At 43.5% G+C, this 21,487-nt stretch overlaps 1 non-coding gene across 1 annotated transcript; it reads right to left on the reverse strand.

Annotated features, from left to right (window-relative positions):
* Positions 1–17,771: 17,771 nt before the first annotated feature.
* On the reverse strand, positions 17,772–17,878 carry LOC136321614 (U6 spliceosomal RNA). The gene has a single exon (XR_010728760.1). It is a non-coding gene; the product is annotated as a U6 spliceosomal RNA (small nuclear RNA).
* Positions 17,879–21,487: the final 3,609 nt, after the last annotated feature.

Genomic DNA, 21,487 nt, shown 5'->3' on the forward strand with positions numbered 1-21,487 from the left:
CTAGTCAGAAGCAACCAATGAGTGCACAACTAAGTGGAACGAGGAGTTTTCTCTCTCTCTTCTCTCTTTCTCTCTCTCTCTCCCCCTCCCTCCTCCTCTCTCTACCCCTTCTTCTCTCTCTCTCAAATCAATAGAAAAATTAAAATAAAATAAATGAAAGTTAGTAAGCATATTCATACTCTGACCCTAAATTCAATTTCTAGAATCTAAAGAAACTTTTAAATATGGAAAATACATGTACAATGATTTTATTGCAGATTTATTAATACCAGTGAAAATTATAAACAAATAGAAATATGATTAATATATTTTAGTAACCTCTTGAATAAAATATTCTTCCATTAGAATGCTTTCTTTAAAAATGTTTATCAGAAGTTGTTTTTTTTATTCATTTTTTTTTAATTCTTTATTTATTTATTCATTTTAGAGAGGAGAGAGAGACAGAGAGGAGAGAGAGATAGGGGGGAGGAGCTGGAAGCATCAACTCCCATATGTGCCTTGACCAGGCAAGCCCAGGGCTTCGAACCAGCGACCTCAGCATTTCCAGGTCGACGCTCCATCCACTGCGCCACCACAGGTCAGGCAGAAGTTGTTTTTTAAAATGTAATAATGGGCCCTTGCTGGTTGGCTCAGCGGTAGAGCGTCAGCCTGGTGTGAGGGGGACCCGGGTTCGATTCCCGGCCAGGGCACATAGGAGAAGCGCCCATTTGCTTCTCCACCCCCCCCCCTTCCTCTCTGTCTCTCTCTTCCCTCCTGCAGCCAAGGCTCCATTGGAGCAAAGATGGCCCGGGCGCTGGGGATGGCTCCTTGGCCTCTGCCCCAGACACTAGAGTGGCTCTGGTCGCGGCAGAGCGATGCCCCGGAGGGGCAGAGCATCGCCCCCTGGTGGGCAGAACGTCGCCCCTGGTGGGCGTGCTGGGTGGATCCCGGTCGGGTGCATGCGGGAATCTGTCTGACTATCTCTCCCCGTTTCCAGCTTCAGAAAAATACAAAAAAAAAAAAAAAAATTTATAAAATGTAATAATGGTTGGAGAAAGTAGGATATAAAATTGTGTATTTTGGGGTAAATGCTGGGAAAGTTGTACACCAGCATATACCTATACACCAGGATGGTGGTTTTTATGGGTGATACATTTTTCTTCCTAGTTTTCAAATTTTTAATAATATGATTATGTTATTTTTATAATAGAAAAAAATTTTTTTTAATTTTTATTTATTTTATTATTATTTTTTTTTTACAGAGACAGAGAGAGAGTCAGAGAGAGGGATAGACAGGGACAGACAGACAGGAACGGAGAGATGAGAAGCATCAATCATTAGTTTTTCGTTGCAACACCTTAGTTGTTCGAACCTGGGTCCTTCCGCATCCCAGTCCAACACTCTATCCACTGCGCCACTGCCTGGTCAGGCAAAAAAATTTTAATTAAAAAACTCATAAATACCATTAGAACCATGTGACATGATGATGAGAATCTTCAGACCTAAAAACACCAGGACACATGGCCTGACTTATGGTTTGGCCACAGGACACAAGGTTTGAAACTGGAATCGTTCCCCCAGATCCAGGACCCACACGTACATGTATGCAACTGGCAACCAATGGCTATAAGCCATCATTAAATAGAGTGACTGGCCTTGTTTGAAGCAACTCCTCCAGACACTATGTTGTAAAGTGACTCAGGCCACCTACAGTGCCATAGTCCTAGGGCAACACAAGCTCTCAGGGGACCAAATCAAACTGATACCTTGCTGTGGCTGAAACAATAAGTCTTCTCAGCAATTGTGCCACCCAGGAAACTTCTGTGTTGGTAGTGTCATCATTCTATAAATAGAAGCCCATCAGTCCCAACTAATGTGAATACTGGTACAAAAGCATTATGATGTCTTGTCCAGGATTTAGAAGCTTTTCAGTGGGGTGCAATGACCACATTCTGCTGCCTTTCTCCTCTGCTGGGGCATTCACCATGCCTGTCCTGGGAGAGAGGGGCCTTCCTCCTAGCCCTGCACTGAATAGCACAGCCACCACGGTGCCGGGCAGTACACCAGATATTGTTGTTTGTCTGGTCTCTTTCTCTTTCTCTTTCTATTTCTCTTTCTCTTTCTCCTTCTCTCTCTTTCTCTTTCTCTTTTTCTCTTTCTCTCTCTCTCATCCATTACAGAAACTCCAAACTAACTTTTAATAAAATATTATTGCTGAATGTTCTGAAGATTCATTCATTCAGTCATTTGTTAATTTATGAAAGGATAATTAAAACAGGCACAATTTATTACATCCTGGAATTATTATTATTATTATTTTTTTCACAGAGACAGAGAGAGAGTCAGAGAGAGGGATAGATAGATAGGGACAGACAGACAGGAATGGAGAGAGATGAGAAGCATCAATCATCAGTTTTTCGTTGCAACACCTTAGTTGTTCATTGATTGCTTTCTCATATGTGCCTTGACCGTGGGGCTTCAGCAGACTGAGTAACCCCTTGCTCGAGCCAGAGACTTTTGCGTCCAAGCTGGTGAGCTTTGCTCAAACCAGATGAGCCCGTGCTCAAGCTGGTGAGCTTGGGGGTCTCGAACCTGGGTCCTCCGCATCCCAGTCCAACGCTCTATTCACTGCGCCACCACCCGGTCAGGCTACATCCTGGAATTAAACAGCACAGGAAAACATCCCTCCACCTTCAGTTTACAGGCTCAGTCAGAGTCACAGAAATTGCTGGGGAAGATGGGGGTCTGTGTGCTTGGGACCTGCTGAGCAGTGTGAGATGTGCCACATGTTCCTTGGGGAGTAGGCCTCAGTGGGGGAAAGGAGGACTTGGGGAATTGCTTGCAGAAAGTGGTCCTCATGGGCTTTACCCCAGGGAGGACATGGGAGGCTGGTGACTCCTAGTGGGCTGAGATTAGCTGTAAATTTAGAAGGAGGTTTAGAAAGGGAAAAGAGACACTGAGGACAAACGTCACATACTAGACTTAGTTTACCTACATCTGTCCCTTGAATGAGTGACAGTAGGACTGTCGCATTTTCCTTTGTGAAGCCACCTCTAGAGTTTGGCCCCTTTTGGGAGGTTTAGCTAATAACAGAGAGTTCATGGCCACCTGCCTAGGAAGCTTCCTAGGAATTCATTGAGCAAATTTCTTTGATGCCTGAGAGCTGATGCTTACCAAAAATTAGTCTGAGTAAATTCCTAAGTGTTGGAACCAAAAAGAGCGCTCTCAAGGTTGGCAGGAGCTGCTAATTGTTTCTTTTCCTACCAGAAACTTACACTAGTACTGGCTACCTCTTCATCTGCTGAGTGCATTTCTGTTGGCTTTCGGGTTGTCTAGCCATCCTGTTCTTATCTTTGAGATGATTTCTGGAGAGTGCCAAGCAAGAATCTTCTCCAGCTGAGGACAAGAGCAGCAAACTCCTTTTCAAGTGGTAATGCTAGCCTGTCTTCCACTCTAGACAGAATAGTACCTTGTTGTGACAAAGGGTCCAAAGAGCATTGTCAACTCATCATCTTTGGCCAGGAATGAAGTTAGGGAATACTAAGAGGCAAGAGGGGCTTATGGCAAGAGGGGCTTATGGCCTCATGTAATCAACATACTTGTTACCTCTATCTAGAACTTATCAGGCCAATGAGCCCCATCACAGAGAAACTTAGAACCTGCCAAAACTGAGGTAAAGATGGACAACACCCTTTGTTTGTCTATAAAATATATACGTATTCTTGTCTCTTGTGTGTGGAAAATGAGGAAGTGGAATGGATATGGCCTGTGGAGTCAAACAGACCTGGGTTCATCTCCTAGCACCGCCTCTTCCTGGCCACGTGATATTTAAGCTTTAGTTTCCTCTTCTGTAATGTGAGGAGACAAGTCCCACCAAACAAAGTAGTAGAGAGAATTCACTGAAAGCACTGAGCACTATGCCTGCAACACGACCAACTCTTTGTCTGAATTTGGCGAGAGTAAAAGCTCTGAGCCTGGGTTGTGCCTAGCTAGAGGAGCTATGTGATGTGAAGATCAAATTCTGAAAACTACACCATTCAATGTGGTCAACTGGCCTCCACCCTCATCTAGTGACTAGTAGAGGCCTGCTCCCATGAGAGTTGGCTTTGTTTTGGTCCTATGAAGTATAATAAACCACAATGATGGTTCAGTATTTGGGAGTGGCCTCCTTTAGTCATCCACTGTATCACCTGGTTGTGGCAAGGCTCTGGTCTCAGGCCCACTGGTGTTACTCAGTTTAGTAGAGCAGTTTTCATTTTCATAGGAATATGGACGCCGTGGCCTCCAGGCTAATAGGGAGCTCCAAAGCTGCTGCTGCTACTTTTCTTTTCTTTTTTTTTTTTTTCAGAGACAGAGAGAGAGTCAGAGAGAGGGATAGACAGGGAGAGACAGACAGGAACGGAGAGCTGAGAAGCATCAATCATTAGTTTTTCTTTGCGCATTGCAACACCTTAATTGTTCATTGATTGCTTTCTCATACGTGCCTTGACCGGGGACCTACAGCAGACTGAGTAACCCCTTGCTTGAGCCACCGACCTTGGGTCCAAGCTGGTGAGCTTTTGCTCAAACCAGATGAGCCCTCGCTCAAGCTGGCGACTTTGGGGTCTCGAACCTGGGTCTTTTGCATTCCAGTTCGATGCTCTATCCACTGCGCCACCATCCGGTCAGGCTACTTTTTTTTTTTAATTTTAAATAATGTATTGATTAATTAATTAATTAATTAATTTTTAATTTCAGAGACAGAGGGAGAGTCAGAGAGGGATAGATAGGGACAGACAGACAGGAACGGAAAGAGATGAGAAGCATCAATCATCAGTTTTTCATTGCAACACCTTAGTTGTTCATTGGTTGCTCTCTCATATGTGCCTTGACCATGGGCCTTCAGCAGACTGAGTAACCCCTTGCTCGAGACCTTGGGTCCAAGCTGGTGAGCTTTTTGCTCACACCAGATGAGCCCGCGCTCAAGCTGGCAACCTGGGGTCTCGAACCTGGGTCCTTCTGCATCCCAGTCCGACACTCTATCCATTGCGCCAGCACCCAGTCAGGCTGTATTGATTAATTTAGAGAGAGAGGAAGGGGGAGAGAAAGAGAGATACATTAATTTTTTGTTTCACTCATTCATGCATTCATTGATTGACTCCTGTATGTGCCCTGACTGGGGATCAAATCCACAACCTTGGTGCATCGGGATGATGCTCCAACCAACTGAACTACCAGGCCAGGGATGTTTGTTTTTTAATTTAATTCATTGGGGAGACATTGGTTAATAAAATTATATAGATTTCAGTGGCACTCCAAAGTTTCTAAGGTAGCTGATTACACCCTGTCTGAAGTTGAAACGGCTTAAAACACTGCCTTTAGACATATAAGGGATGTGTTTGCCTGTATTAGCTAGGTGAGACAATCAGAATCTGTTCTCCCTCTCCACAGCTGAAAGAACAATTCTGTCCACCTGCCTACAAGCCCGTCATCAGTCCACACATTGGCTTTTCATCTTAGAAACATTCTCAATGGGCAGAACAACTGGGTTCTGTAATTTCACCTCTTCCTCCACCTTCACCCATGTGTAACTGTAGGCTGGACAAGCACTGCCAAAGGAAATATACATTATTCAGGGAATGTGAGCTTGTAGGTCCCACGCCCACTGTATGTATCATGCACTCACCCAAGAGGAGTGTTGCAGATGCCAAGTTTCGTCTTGTTTGAAAAAATACAGAGTTAGAAAAAAAAGATATGAAGCTATCAATCGTTGGAGGAAGATGACCAAGTGGCTCTCCTGTGAATTCTTCTTTTAGACAAAACACAAAACAACTTTGTGGGCCAAATTCAAGGCCAAAACTTCTCTAGCTAACTTATTCTTTTAGTCGTTTCAAGCTGGTTTCACAAGGTTTTAAATAAGTCACCCAGTTGTGGGTGGAGCATTACCTTCCGGGAACAACTCCCAGGTACCCGAAATACCATTTGAGAGTGAGCAAGGCATGTTCCCAAGGCCAAGGGCTTCTTTAGAGTTAGCAACTCAAATATATGTAGAATCATAAAGTATATGATATTTATCCTTCCTTTTTTTTTTTTTTACAACAGTATTGCCCTGGAGTGAAGGTGGCAGGTATCAGAAATATATATAGTCCATGTCTTGTATGGTGTGTGCATTCTAGATTCGTGCTTTGGCACAGATGCTAACCACACAGATGCCAATTAGGAAACTCAAATCCAGTCATTACTCAGAGATTAAATATTTCAACACTGTGTCTCAAACTATAATTAAAGGCAGTGAGCTTCATTGCTGGGAGAACAGAAACACGAAGAGGCAAACAACTATTTTTGGAATTGTTCTTATCTCCAATACAATCTACTGTACAGTTCTATCAACTTGTTTACAGTATTTCCAACCTGAAAAATTAATTGAAATAAAATCCCATGAAATGACACGTTGGTGAAATGGCCTAGGGAGGAGGGAGGAGGCATGTAGAAGAAAGGTGATGAGAACCAGACAGAGGGATAGGACTCTCCTCTCCCACAAAAGTTAAGAAAGAAAATGAAATAATTAAAATCCACAGTGTATATAGAATTTTGAGGGGTGGTAAAATTCTAATTTTGACCCAAATTTACTCTTTGTATTTTGTTGTATCATCCAACTCAAAAATTACAGTTGCAAGGATATTAAGGATGCACACAGAAGTGCATTTCTTGAGTGTATACTAATGAAATCCATTACTTTATAAATGTCATGGTCTCTGTCATTTTGCAAATGACAGGCCATCTATAACACAATATACATATATTCAGAAAAAAGTGATGAGAGAATTCAGCTTAAAAATTCTATTTTCTTGGCCCTGGCCAGTGGCTCAGAGGATAGAGTGTCAGCCTAGTGTATGGACAACCTGGATTTAATTCCCAGTCAGAGAACAGAGAGGAGACGACCATCTGCTTCCTCCCCCTTTTCTTTTTCTTTTTCTTTCTTTCTTTATTTTTTTTTTAATTTATTTTTTTTACAGGGACAGAGAGAGTCAGAGAGAGGGATAGATTGGGACAGACAGACAGGAACGGAGAGAGATGAGAAGCATTGATCATCAGTTTTTTGTTGCGACACCTTAGTTGTTCATTGATTGCTTTCCCATATGTGCCTTGACTACGGGCCTTCAGCAGGCCGAGTAACCCCTTGCTCGAGCCAGCAACCTTGGGTCCAAGCTGGTGAGTTTTATACTTAAGCCAGATGAGCCTGTGCTCAATCTGGCAACCTCGGGGTCTCGAACCTGGGTCCTCCACATCCCAGTCCGATGCTCTAACCACTGCGCCACTGCCTGGTCAGGCCCTCCCCCTCTTTTCCCCCCTACTGTCCCTCTTCCTCTCCTGCAAGAGTGGCTCGATTTATTCAAGCCCTGGGTGCTGAGCCCTTCAAGCTTATCAGCCTCAGGTGCTAAAAATAGCTCAGTATTCAGCATTGGCCCCACACAGGAGTTGCTGGGGGGATCCCAGTCAGGGCACATGCAGGAGTCTGTCTCACTGTTTCCCTTCCTCTTGAAAAAAAAGGAGCCCTGGCCGGTTGGCTCAGTGGTAGAGCGTCGGCCTGGCGTGCAGGGGACCCGGATTCGATTCCCGGCCAGGGCACATAGGAGAGGCGCCCATTTGCTTTTCCAACCCCCCCCCTTCCTCTCTGTCTCTCTCTTCCCCTCCCGCAGCCAAGGCTCCATTGGAGCAAAGATGGCCTGGGCGCTGGGGATGGCTCCTTGGCCTCTGCCCCAGGCGCTAGAGTGGCTCTGGTCTCGGCAGAGCGACACCCCGGAGGGGCAGAGCGTCGTCCCTGGTGGGCGTGCCGGGTGGATCCCAGTCGGGCGCATGCAGGAGTCTGTCTGACTGTCTCTCCCTGTTTCCAGCTTCAGAAAAAAAAAAAAAAAAAAAAAAAAAAAGGAAAAAAAGAAAATAATAAGGGCCCTGGCCGGGTGACATCATTTAAGCAGTTTCCTAATGGCTTTAAAATATAGATCAAGTGCTTAAAAGCACCATATTAGTGTCTACAATTATTATTATTCCTGAATCGAGAAATCAAGAGAACTAAGAATATTTTAAAGGTGCCGAGCACATTTTACTATATGTTTAATACATACAGCCCAGGTATTTCCAAAGCAGTGTCAGGAAACACCACACATTTCAATCACAGTTCTGCTGACTATACAGAGAGGACAGATAGACATAAGGCAGGAAGCTGGACTTACACCAACTAAGATTCATCTGGGCTAATTACTTTTCCTGACAACTAGCATTATGTCACAGCATCCAGAATGCAAACTCATTTCACAGGTAATATTAATAATCCATAGATAATAAGGAACTTCCCTCAACTACTTACAAACTTATCTCTACCTAAAGGGAATATTCTTTTTTTAGTGGTGTATTATAAAGAAAAATGTCCAAAGTTTTTTCCTTCTTGGTTAGTATCTCTCTCAATTTTATTGTTGTAAGTGGGTACCCTAATATAGAAAATAGGCTACAATACAATTTGACTGTATTTCAGTTAACAAAAAAAATCAATTATAGTTTGGGTATTAGGAGAAACCAAGGAAGTACTGTTCTTTCTGTTAGGTTGATATTGACAATATGGTCACACAAGAACATAAGTATATTTTTAAGAGTTGCACACTGCAATATGTAGGAGTAAATTGAAATAATTTCTATTGTTAAAATGATAATTGAGAAAAAAAGAAAGGGATATTGTGGCCAAACTTTGCTAGTTGTTAATCTGGGTCATGGGTATATGAAAGTTTGTTGCTCTACTGTCTACTTTTGTGTAAGTTTAACATTTTTACATCACACCCTGGTGGGGCAGCTCAGTTGGTTAGAGTGTTGTCCCAAGGCACAGAGATTGTTGGTTCAATTTCTGGTCAGGGCACATATAAGAACAACTTGAGGCTCCTGTCTAACTTTCTTTCTTCCTTCCTCTCTTGCTGAAATCAATAAATAAAAATAAAAATTTTTTTGCATCATAAAAAGGTTTTTATAAAAGTTAATTCAAATAATTGCTTTAACAGATGTTGTTTTGTTTTGTTGAGCATGAATTAGATAGAATTCTGTTGTAGTTGAGCCTTTCTTCTAAGAAGCTTGTTTCTCTAGCTCAGGAATTCTCAAACTTGAGCATGTTTAAGTTTGCTTACAACATTGCTGGGTCCCACTCTATGGAGTTTCTGACTCAGCAGGTCTGCACAGGCGCCCAGGAAATCATTTCTCTAACAAGTTCCCAGTTGACGCTGATGCTGCTGGACCACGGACCACACTGAGAACTATCTCTTCTAAACCATCCTGGTTTACTTTTTCTGCAACCAATTCCATTTCCTTTATTATTTCAAGTCAAACATGAGTTTTGTTTTTTTGTGTGTTTTTTTTTGTATTTTTCTGAAGCTGGAAACGGGGAGAGACAGTCAGACAGACTCCCGCATGCGCCCGACCGGGATCCACCCGGGCACGCCCACCAGGGGCGACGCTCTGCCCACCAGGGGGCGATGCTCTGCCCCTCTGGGGTGTCGCTCTGCCGAGACCAGAGCCACTCTAGCGCCTGGGGCAGAGGCCAAGGAGCCATCTCCAGCGCCCGGGCCATCTTTGCTCCAATGGAGCCTTGGCTGCGGGAGGGGAAGAGAGAGACAGAGAGGAAGGAGGGGGGGTTGGAGAAGCAAATGGGCGCTTCTCCTACGTGCCCTGGCCCGGAATCGAACCCAGGTCCCCCGCATGCCAGGCCGACGCTCTACCGCTGAGCCAACCGGTCAGGGCCCAAACATGAGTTTTAACTGTTCACATGGACCAGTTTCTAATCCTACTTCATTTATTCTAGAATATACTGAGAGTCAAAATTTTGAGAATTTGGTATTAAAGCTCTTCACTGTTTGGTCCTGACCTATCTAGCTCTCCCATCTTATTTTTGACTATTCTCCTAACTCCAGAAATATCAGGCTATCTGACTTCTAAACAATCTGGGCATATTCCTACCTCAGTACCTTTGCCCATGCTATTATCTCCTGCTGCAAGGCATGTGTATACTCATACACACACACACACACACACACACACACACACACACACGAGTATCCAAGGTCCAGCCCAAACCCCTCCTCCTCCTCCATGAAGCTCTCCTTGGCTACCAGCATCCATGATGCTCTCTCCCACTGCAAACCTCTCATTTTACATTAATTATATCCTATCATGAAATAATTTTATATTATTATTAATTATATGCATGCAACTTATCTCTTCAATAGACTAACCTCCTTGAAGGCACGGGCGGTGTTTTCTATAGAACAACTCACAAACTTTGGCCCAGAACTATGTACTTAAAAGGCGAGTTCATTTTCCCTACAAACTTGGAGGGGAAGATATTTTTCTCTAAAGCAAATAATGGGATGGGACCTGAAATTTACAAATGTGGAAGCATCAGTGACAGGCTAATCGAATCCTAATATATATTTACCTCCAAGCAGACTCTGAAAATAATTACTGTTTACACAGGCCTTTGAGACCTGCAGATAAAAGGGGCTTGAAGAGAGTCTAGACTCTAGAGGATGATGATTCCTGTGACTCTTTCAAAGCCTCCTACCACATGTCACAGAGCCCTCAGCTTTTCCCAGATTGGGAAGAGAGTCGAAGGCTTCCCCTCTGATGCTAGCTAAGAGCTAACTTCTCAACATTGCTTGAGATTTTCAGGGAAAACAACTTTAAAACAAAACTGGAAGCATTGAAAATGTCAACACAACGATCACTTGGCTTCTGGAGCAAAATTGAAGCTGGGATGCTTCCTCTCAGACTCCAGCAGGGGGACTCTGGCCTCTGGAGCCCGTTCTGAGCTCCTCCCCTTCCTCAGTCTCACTCCTGGGCTCGCAGGTGTCAGGATTCTGCCTGTTACCTGGATTGAAACCATCATGTTCAAGTTACTGCAGTTTCAAGGCATTTTTTTTTTTTAAGAGAGAGACAGAGACAGAGAGAGGTACAAATAGGGACAGACAGGAAGGGAGAGAGATGAGAAGCTTCACTGAGGCAACTTAGCTGTTCTTTGATTGCTTTCTCATGTGTGCCTTGAGGAGGGTTGGGGAGGGGATACAGCTGAGCCAGTGACCCCTCACTTAAGCCAGTGACCTTGGGCTTCAAGCCAGCGACCATGGGGTCAAGTCTATGATCCCACGCTCAAGCTGATGAGACTGCACTCATGCCGGCAACCTTAGGGTTTTGAACCTGGGCCCTCAGTGTCCCAGGCCAGTGCTCTCTCCATTGTATCACCATCTCGTCAGGCTCTAAGGTGTTTTTGGTCTGAATGTATAAATTTTGGCCTGTGTTTTTCAGGGAGCATTATAGATCTCTCTCTCTCACTTTCTCTTTTGTGGTCGGTTGATTAATTGCACATCTGTTTGTGACCCAAGTTAGAGAACGTTGCATCAACCTAAGCTCAGGTTTCTCTAGCCCCTATTGTCCTGGATAATAACTTTCTTCTTTGCTTTATTCCTGCATCGCTGTTTGGGTTGATTTGGCTTGATATCACTTGGGAAATTATTCATCAACCATAAAAAAATGTCTTTTCTGAATCCATAGCCATGCCTACCTAGGTTAGATGAAAAGAAAAGGGCTCCAATATTTATACAGGCCCAGGCAGACATGGGCCCGGTGATATAAAGCAGTAAATCACAGCAAGGTACTGTTAGAGCATGCCTCGGATGTGCTGGAAAAAGTTGAGTGTCCTCATCTGCCAACAGGAAAGAAGAAGAAAGGGATAGCCTGGTCAAGCTTGACCGGACAGGACTTATACTTGGCATGCTCATAAAGGCAGAATGCAATCTCCAATGTATAAAGAGCCAGGGTTATATTCCACACCAGACGCTAATTCCCTCCTGAGCAGCAAGATCAGGTCAAACCATTTCCTGGTTGGCAAAGATCAACTTTGGTTTGACTAATGCATAAGATTATAAATCCTCAAACTGCTATGACTGGTGTGCTGGGAAAGTCTGCAATTTAATTAAGACAACAACAAAACTCACATTTAAAAAGACTCCATCCCAGAGCCTAAACTAAAAGGTGTAGGTTTTGAACCTGGGTCTGCCATCAGTTAAGGACTGCCAGCCAGGTTGGCTCCCTGCTGTGGCCTCCAAGGCTCATAGTTGGCATTTGTTCCTGCACAGGTACATCACTGTGGGTGGCCCTTGATTCCTGACTCAGTCGTTAGGAAGACAAACAAACAAGCAGCGAAGGAGGCCCTGACTCTCACTCTCTAACTGCCCTTTGAGCCCAATTCAGGATATGGTTCCATGCCTCCTCCCCACTTTACTTTTATGGGAAATGCTTCCTGAGGTATCACAGGCTTATTGTCTTTGGAATACAGAACCCTCAGTAAGTCACTGACTGTTCTCGTCAGCTGATTTGATTCTAGAAGAGACCTTGGAGATCATACAGCAGAATGCCAGGTTTTTAGTGCCCTCTTTTAGAATGTTGCAAAGTAAGGGGGTCCAAGGGTTTGTCACCGCCAACAAAGTGCCACATCTAATGTCATGGTGTGTCATAGCGCCACAGTCTGAAGCACATTCTCTCCGTGTGCCCCCTGACCACCTGGCAGCTGAAAGATCACCTGGAACTTGTTAGAAATGTGCGTTCCCAGGCCTCACCCCAGACCTACAGCAGCAGAAACCCTGGGGCTGAGGCCCAGCAGTTTTAACAGCTCCTTTGGATGGTGCTAAAGTCTGAGAATCACTGGTCTCTAGGAAAAACATTTCTACAGGGAGGAAGCTGAAGAGAAAGTTTTGTTGTCTACCTTGAGTATGCTTAATATTTATTTGTTTAAAGATTTTATTTATTGGCCCTGGCCGGTTTGCTCAGTGGTAGAGCGTCGGCCTGGCGTGCAGAAGTCCCGGGTTCGATTTCCGGCCAGGGCACACAGGAGAAGCGCTCATCTGCTTCTCCACCCCTCCCCCTCTCCTTCCTCTCTGTCTCTCTCTTCCCCTCCTGCAGCCGAAGCTCCATTGGAGCAAAGATGGCCCGGGCGCTGGGGATGGCTCCTTGGCCTCTGCCCCAGGCGCTAAAGTGGCTCTGGTTGCTGCAGAGCGACGCCCCGGAGGGGCAGAGCATCGCCCCCTGGTGGGCAGAGCGTCGCCCCCTGGTGGGCGTGCCGGGTGGATCCCGGTCGGGTGCATGCGGGAATCTGTCTGTCTCTCCCCGTTTCCAGCTTCAGAAAAATACAAAAAAAAAAAAAAAAAAAGATTTTATTTATTGATTTTATGGAGCAGTGGGGAGTGAGAAGTATCAATTCATAGTTGCTTCACCTTGGTTGCTCATTGATTGTTGTATGTGCCTTGACCAGGCAAGCCCAGGGTTTCAAACCAGTGACCTCAGCATTCCAGGTCGATGCTTCATCTGCTGCACCACCACAGGTCAGGCAAATGTGCTTAATATTTCTATAAATAGCCATTTATGTCCCTTTTTTGCAGCTCAATGTTCATCTGAAAATTAGGAATGACCTTAATTTGTCCCCTTAACCAAGAGAAGGATGATGTTATTGTAGCAGGACATTCTCTTCTTACCCGTCTTTCTGCTCAGAGAAGAGTGTTCCTGCCGGTCCCAGGCCCTGGAAACCCCAAGCAAGGAGCTTCCTGAGCAACTGAGAACCGCCTAGGCCAGCTGAGGTCAGGGATGAGAAGGTGTGGCTACTGTCCCACAGGAAAGAAATCTGGGAGTGTGCTCAGGAGTCCCGCCTGGTCCTCCAGGGAGCCTACCAGCTCGGGAAACACCTGGTAAGGCAGCCACATATGTTCGGAAGTGCTGAGGGCCTCAATAACCTTCCTCCGGCTGTTAGCAGAATAAAATGGTAAGGCACAGTGTGCCCAGAGGGCTCAGAGCCCTTTCAGAGAAAAGCATAGTATGAAGACTATTCATAGAACAAGTATTTATTTATTACATGTGGGCAGCATTTCCCTATTTATCTTTCTGCCTTCTACAAATTCAGCTGGGACTTCTTTTTTTTTTTTTTTTGTATTTTTCTGAAGTTGGAAATGGGGAGGCAGTCAGACACTCTCACATGCGCCCAACTGGGATCCACCCGGCATGCCCACCAGGGGGCGATGCTCTGCCCATCTGGGTGTTGCTCTGTTGCAACCAGAGCCACTCTAGCGCCTGAGGCAGAGGCCATAGAACCACCCACAGCGCCCGGCCACGTTTGCTCCAATGGAGCCCTGGCTGCAGGAGGGGAAGAGAGAGACAGAGAGGAAGGAGAGGGAGAGGGGTGGAGAAGCAGATGGGTGCTTGTCCTGTGTGCCCTGGCCAGGAATCGAACCAAGGACTCCTGCACGCCAGGCCGATGCTCTACCACTGAGCCAACCTCTACCACTGAGCCAACCTCTACCACTGAGCCAACCGGCTAGGGCCTCAGCTGGGACTTCTTGAAGAAAGGGCCAGTACTTGGATTTCCTAGCCCTGCCCCTGGGTATCTAGTGATGTCATTCAACGTTGACTGTGTGTGACAGGTCACCTGCTGATTGAAACACTTGGGGAGGCAGTGCTGCCTAATGGTTAGGCATGGCAATCCAGACGGACTGGCTTCTGCATTAACTAGTTGTTGGGACTTGGGGAAAGTTAGTTAACCATTTTGTGCCCTAGGTTTCTGCAGTAAAAAAAAAAGAAAGAAAGAAAGAAAAAGAAAAAAAAAGGAAAATCAGTAATAGTAGTGTTTACCTTGTGAGGCTCAAAGGTGATAATCCACATAAATGCCTGGTATATCATAAGCACTAAAGGACTCAAAGTCCCCAAACCCATCCTGCCCCTTCTTGCGATTGCACCTCCGGTTCTGCCATTCTGCTCTGTGGACTCCTTGCCTCACCTTGACCGCACACATAGGGCCTGTGCCTCCTCATTCTCCAGAGTTCTCCTTAAACGCCACTAGAGTACCTCCTGATCCCTGGTCTCCTTGGCCACACAGCACTGTGTTTTTACATTTTTATGGTATTCATCACATTTTGCCCCTCAGATTTCATAATGTTCAAAGGACCTCACATTACTCATTGTTCCTTTCCATTTCGGTCCCCCTCCAGAGTGCCCACTGGGAAACCTCCCAGGCTGGGCATATGGGTGTTAGGATGTCTTCCCATCACAAGGACTGAAAACCCAATTCAAGCGTAGCTTATAAAGTAAAAGGACTTTACTGCTCATGACATGGGGAATTCTGAGGAAATTTGGGTTTCACGTGTGGTTTGATGAGGGTTCATGCCCCATTTCCTGGGAGTCCCCAGCTCCGGTTTCTGAGGTATTGCCTCCATTCTCTATGGTCAGTTGCAGCAGGCTGGGTTACATGCTTCCAAGTTCTAGTCTGGAGGGAGAATGCACTTCTCCTCCAACCAGCAAACAGAAATCTTAACCTTTGCTCTGATCAGCCAGTTTTCATTAGGTACCCGTCCTCTAGCCCTTAAGTGATAACTGGGGTGAGGGGATAGGACTGCCCTGACAGTGGGGGTCTGCTGTAAAGTGCAGGGCTGTTCACCGCCGCCTGAACTCCTGGCTGCTCCACAGTGGGGATGCTGAAGAAAAATTTGGGGCTGTTGGAAGAGGAAGCGGCAGAGAAAGGATGCTGGGCAGAAAACCCTTTATTACCTACCAAAAAACGCAAACTGTGCAGATTAAATAAAAGAATCTGTGCATAAATAGCAGGATGATTTTTTTTTTTTTAAATCATGCCAGTCTGCTAGCCTTTACAATATCTTTGTTAGGCAGTTTCTGAGTTGCTTTTTAGATTACACTGAAGTTCAGGAACAAAAATCGTTGGCCTTGGAACTCTTAGAGCTCAACATACCTTCTCAAAGCTCATTTCTATAGCTCTTATTTTATTTAATCTTTTTAACCTTGGAATTGGATTAAACATATCCTCATTGTTCAAGCATGTCTTTTATTTAGTTATTTTTAATCGTATAACAAGCATCCATAAACTCATCCCCAGGAGACCCTTCCTTTCCCTATCTGAAGGATCCTGCCATCCTAAATCCTATGTTCTCATTTACTTGCTTTTCTTTTTATAAAATTTTATTTTATCTCCATGTCTTCCAAAAAAGTACATTTTTCTATTCTAGTCATTTTTAACTTAATGAATAGGGTATCATGATGTAGGTAATCTTTTGTATTTTTTTATTTACTTAATCTATTGCCACAATTCAATTATATTGTTACAGTAGCTGTAGTTCATTTGTTGTAATTGCTGAATCATATTTCATTATGGGAATAAAGCACAGCTTATCCATCTACTCTTCTCTTGATGGGTATTCGGGTTGTTCTGAGTTTTTGTTACTGTGAACAGGAGACAGGATGCTTGTAAAAGGAGATCAGCAGCCCTGGCCAAGTAGCTCAGTTGGTTAGAGCCTCATGCTGATAAGCCAAGTTTGTGGGTTTGATCCCCCTTCAGGGCAGATACAAGAATCAACCAATGAATGCATAAGTCAGTGGAACAACAAATGAATGTTTCTCTCTTCCTTCCTCTATTTCTCTAAAATCAATACATTAAAAGAAGAAAAGAAGAAGGAGGAAGAGGAGGATGAGGAGGAGGAGGAGGAGGAAGAGGAGAAGAAGAAAAAGAAGAGGAAGAAGAAGAGGAGGAGGAGGAGGAAGAAGAAGAAGAAGAAAGAAGAAAGATCAGCTTGACCTGTGGTGGCGCAGTGGATAAAGCGTTGACCTGGAATGCTGAGGTCATCTGTTCAAAACCCTGGGCTTGCCCGGTCAAGGCCCATATAGGAGTTGATGCTTCCTGCTCTTCCCCCCTTCTCTTTCTCTCTCTCTTCTTTCTAAAATGATATTTTAAAAAAATTTAGAAAAAGAAAAAAAAAAAAGATAGGCAAGGAGCAACTTACCCCAGATAAGAAAACCTCTTATGAAGCAACAGTAAAAAAATCAGTGCAGTACTGGCCCAGACAAATTGACCAATGGAATAGAATGGGACAATGTGAAATTTTGCTGTATGTCAGAGGTTGCATTTAAGACTGATGGGGAAAGGAGAGATTATTTAATAAATGGGCTTGGAAATAATTATTATCCATATGAAAAAGCTGAAACTGAATCCCTGCCTCAGACAATGAGTAAAAATCAACACCAAATGGATTAGGACCTTACATATCAAAACAAAACATAAAAACTCTATTAGAAAATACAGGTGACTCTTTTAGACCTTGGAAAAGACAAAGACAAAAAAAAATTAACATTTTGTTAAATTAAAAAATTATTGATTGATTTTAGAGAGAATAGAAGGGAAGGATAGAGCAACAGATGGACAGAAATATCAATCTGTTCTGTATGTGCCCTGACCAGGGGTGGAATCCATGACCTTGAAGTATTGGAACAACGCTCTAACCAACCAAGCTATCCAGCGATGGCTACAAAAAGCATTTAACTAAAAAGGAAAAAACTGATAAATTTGACTAATTGAAAGTAAGAACATTTGTTTCCCTGTAAATTTTATGCAAACAACTTTCAGGACTAAAGGTTATTCTGCTGCTTTTAATCCCACCCTCATGATAAATGCTTTTATAATTTGAGATTAATTTAAATATAAATAAAATTTCAGATGATTGTAGTCTTAAAGAGAACCACTGTTTCCTTCAAATTGTAAGGGTTTTTTTTAGATATTTTATTTATTAATTTTAGAGAAGAGAGAGATTGAGAGAAAGGAGAGAGAGAGTGGGGAGGAGCAGAAAGCATCAACTCCCATATGTGTCTTGACCAGGCAAGTCCAGGGTTTTGAACTGGCGACCTCAGCGTTCCAGGTCGATGCTTCATCCATTGTACCACCACAAGTCAGCAAATTGTAAGTTTTTTTTGTTTTGTTTTTTCGTGTCATCCTTGCACAGGGGCCATGCTAATCTTCTCTGTATCGTTCCAATTTTAGTATATGTGCTGCTGAAGCGAGCACCAAATTGTAAGTCTTATTAGAGCCAAAGCACCCTGTTGGCTCAGTTCACCTCCGCCAGATGTTCCCCCTCTTGCTTCTTGACTGTTCCCACCTCCCGCTCAGAATAGGAAGGAACATCAGAGCCTTTACAGGCTGGAAACAGTGATGGGAGAAGAAGGCTCAAATCTGTGTTAAAACAAGTGGGACATTATCTCCACTCCCAAAATAAAAATCTAAGTTACTAAAATAAAGGTTTACAATGAAACTAGTTAGAATTAATAAACATTTCTTCCCCAAATATTTATTTTTTAATTTTTATTAAACTTGGTTTCAGGGAGGTCCCTGCAGCAGCAGTGTGGAGTATGGATGGAGGGGGTGATGATGGAGGCAGGGAGCTCCCCCAGGGCTTGAGACCACAATGGCTGAAACAAGGCATTAGCATTCGGGGCAGAAGGGCTGGGAGACAGGTGTGAGAGATTTGGACATGGATAGATTTGGGGGTTCATAAGGCTTGGGACTCTGCAATGACTCTCAATTTTACAAATTAAGACTGGGTAGATAAATGGTAGCCACTGAGTTAGGGAATATAAAAGATAAAGCAAGCTGAGAGGAACGGGTAATTGTCCTTGAAAAACGCATGGGACATCCAGATGGCAGAGAGTGGAGAAAGAGGCCAGGGTGAGAGAAGGGGCAGGACAAGCACAGAGAACACCCCAGAAGGGACATCCCACAGACGTTTGATTGAGAGTGGGAGTATCTGATGGGCAAAGGATTGGAGAGAATTTTTAGGTTTAAGACGTGAAACAGAAATGTGCATCCAGGCTATGAGAAAGGAGCCAGTAGAAATGGAATGGTTTAAAATATGTGATGGCCTGACCAGGCGGTGGCGCAGTGGATAGAGCGTCGGACTGGGATGCGGAGGACCCAGGTTCGAGACCTCAAGGTAGCCAGCTTGAGCGCGGGCTCATCTGGTTTGAGCAAAAGCTCACCAGCTTCAACCCAAGGTTGCTGGCTCGAGCAAGGGGTTACTACTCAGTCCGCTGAAGACCTGCGGTCAAGGCACATATGAGAAAGCAATCAATGAACAACTAAGGTGTTGCAACGAGCAACGAAAAACTAATGATTGATGCTTCTCATCTCTCTGTTCCTGTCTGTCTATCCCTCTCTCTGACTCTCTCTGTCTCTGTAAAAAAAATTAAAAAAAAAAAAAATGTGATGGAGGAATCTCATCCTTCTGTCTTACATGTTGTGACTGTTGAAATTTCAAAGAAAAGATAATGGTGTTTCTAGGAAGCCACTCTTTCCCTAAAATAAGTACAAGACAGTATGAAATTATAACGTAGACTCTTTAGTCTCCTGGACAACAGGCATCAATTTCAATACATAAGCAAGGTATATATCTAATATAATAATCACACAAAGGAATGTAACTCAGGATGACAGGAGCAGGCCTAATGTCTTTATCCATATCTGCATTTCATGAATATCATGACAGCATCCAGCCTTTCTCATTGGGTTTTCTATTTACACAGATCTATGACGCAAACACACAAGCATTTTCCAGATTCATGAAAATAATAACAGAATATCATTATGAATTCATAACAGACAATGGCAGGCTGCACATGCAGCCCAGATACACACAAGGAAAGGCAAAGAAAAGGAATCCACTGGCAAGAAGTCCACTGAAGATAAAGACACAACTGAAATGAGTTCCTGAGTTCTGCTGCCCAGGGCTCAGCAGTGATCTTGAGGGTTTCTGGCAGGAGGAAGATGCTCATCATTCACCAAATGTCTTCTTGTTTCTACCTCCATGATCTCTCTTCTAGACTATATGGTGTCTCTGTAAGGACACCAGTCTCTATAAGCAGACAGGGAACCAACCATCTATCCATTCTGCTTCCTTTGTGTCCCCCACCTGTTCTCTGCTGCTACGGTCTACAGGTCTTAATTCTCTCTTGGCATTGGCCTAATTATAGAACCTGACAGTAGGTGTTTGTGCTGTGGAATCAGTCAGACCCGAGTTGAAATCCTGGTTCTGACACCTAATTGCTGTGTGGCCTAGGTCAAGCCGCTTAACCTTTCTGAGTCTGTTTCCATACTAGCAAAATAGGGATAGCTACTCAGTAGAGGGTGGCTATTGGTGTTTATACCTCCAATCTCTCTCCAGGGTTACTTTCCTGAAATACAAATTCGATCATGTCTCTTCTTTGTTCAAAAGCTGCAGCGATCTTACCTTTATTCCAGATTAAGTTCTGGATGTCTCAGCCTGGAGTTAAGAACCCTCTCTAATGCCCTAGCCATTATCCTCTATGGTTTTCACCTTTCCCCTGGCTACACACGCTTTTGCAGTAACTCAGACTTCTTGCCATCCCTTGAACCCTATGCTCTCCTTGTCTATGCCTTTCTATTAATATAAAGTGTGTGTGTGCTTACCTAATCAGCCTATCCAATGCATAGCCATTCAAAATCCCAATTCTTTGCTTATCTCCTCTCTCTTTCCTCTCTTTCCTTCCTCTCTTCTATATGCCTATATGATGTAATTTGTGTTTGTCTGTTATGATGCCTATTACAGGATTTATTGGTCTGAGGCGTTGTAAGAATGATTTTTATTTATTACGATTTTAGAGCATCTGGAGAGTCGGCCCTTACTTTTTTGATTTTGGTATCTGTCTGCCTAGTCCCCTCTGTCTTACCTCTCTTTTCTTGCACTTAGGATGTAAGAAATGAAGAGTTGTTAAATTGAATTGAACAACCCATTAACACTGCAGGTTTCTAAATCTCCAGTATGAGCTATAACAAAATGGAGGCTCATCTTGACACAGTAAATTCCTTTGTATTTATTGACTCTGCACATGGGCCTGAAGAAGACAGGTAAAGTCATTGTGTTCAATTATTACTTTATCTTCCAAGAGGCAGAAAGAAGAAAGACTTGACTTACCAGCATTGGTGCTAACAAGAAAAATATATATGGTAAAGTGGAGAAAAAAGGTATGTTTATTTTTATGAATTAAAATGAACTGAGTTCCAGAATACCCTCAAGAATTGAAGGCTGTACCTCTGATTTTTTATTTGGAAATTCCATCTTTACCCTCAACTTCTTTTGAATACTCATTCTAGGGCATGCTTGCTTATAGGTATAACTAGAAAAGAAGTTCCATAGTCAAATAAATTTACGAAATGTTGGATTTAACAAAGATTACAGAATTTCTTGGGGCTTTTTCTCTTGTTAAAGAACTTTGTGAATCTACAAGGTGGCATTTGTATGGGAGTGTTCCCAAATTTATTAGAAAATGATTTATTTTTTTAGTGCATTGTGGTGACTTAGCATTTCATGAAACATGCTTTGAGAAACACTACTCTAATATCTACTTTTTAATATATATTTTAAAGATTTTATTTATTGATTTTTAGAGAGAGGATAGAGACAGAGAAAGGCAGGTCTTTACCCACTGTGCCACCACAGGTCAGGCTGATTCAATATTAGTATCACTTTGAGATTAAATTTGCATCTCCTAATAGCAGCACAAACTGTATTACTTCTCTCCATCTATCAATGAACAGAGGATTTTGACAGTGATTACAGGATAAATATGCATTTGTATGCCTTATGAAAGCTTTATATGGCCC

This window comes from Saccopteryx bilineata, chromosome 1 (assembly GCF_036850765.1).
Source record: "Saccopteryx bilineata isolate mSacBil1 chromosome 1, mSacBil1_pri_phased_curated, whole genome shotgun sequence".
NCBI lineage: Eukaryota > Metazoa > Chordata > Mammalia > Chiroptera > Emballonuridae > Saccopteryx > Saccopteryx bilineata.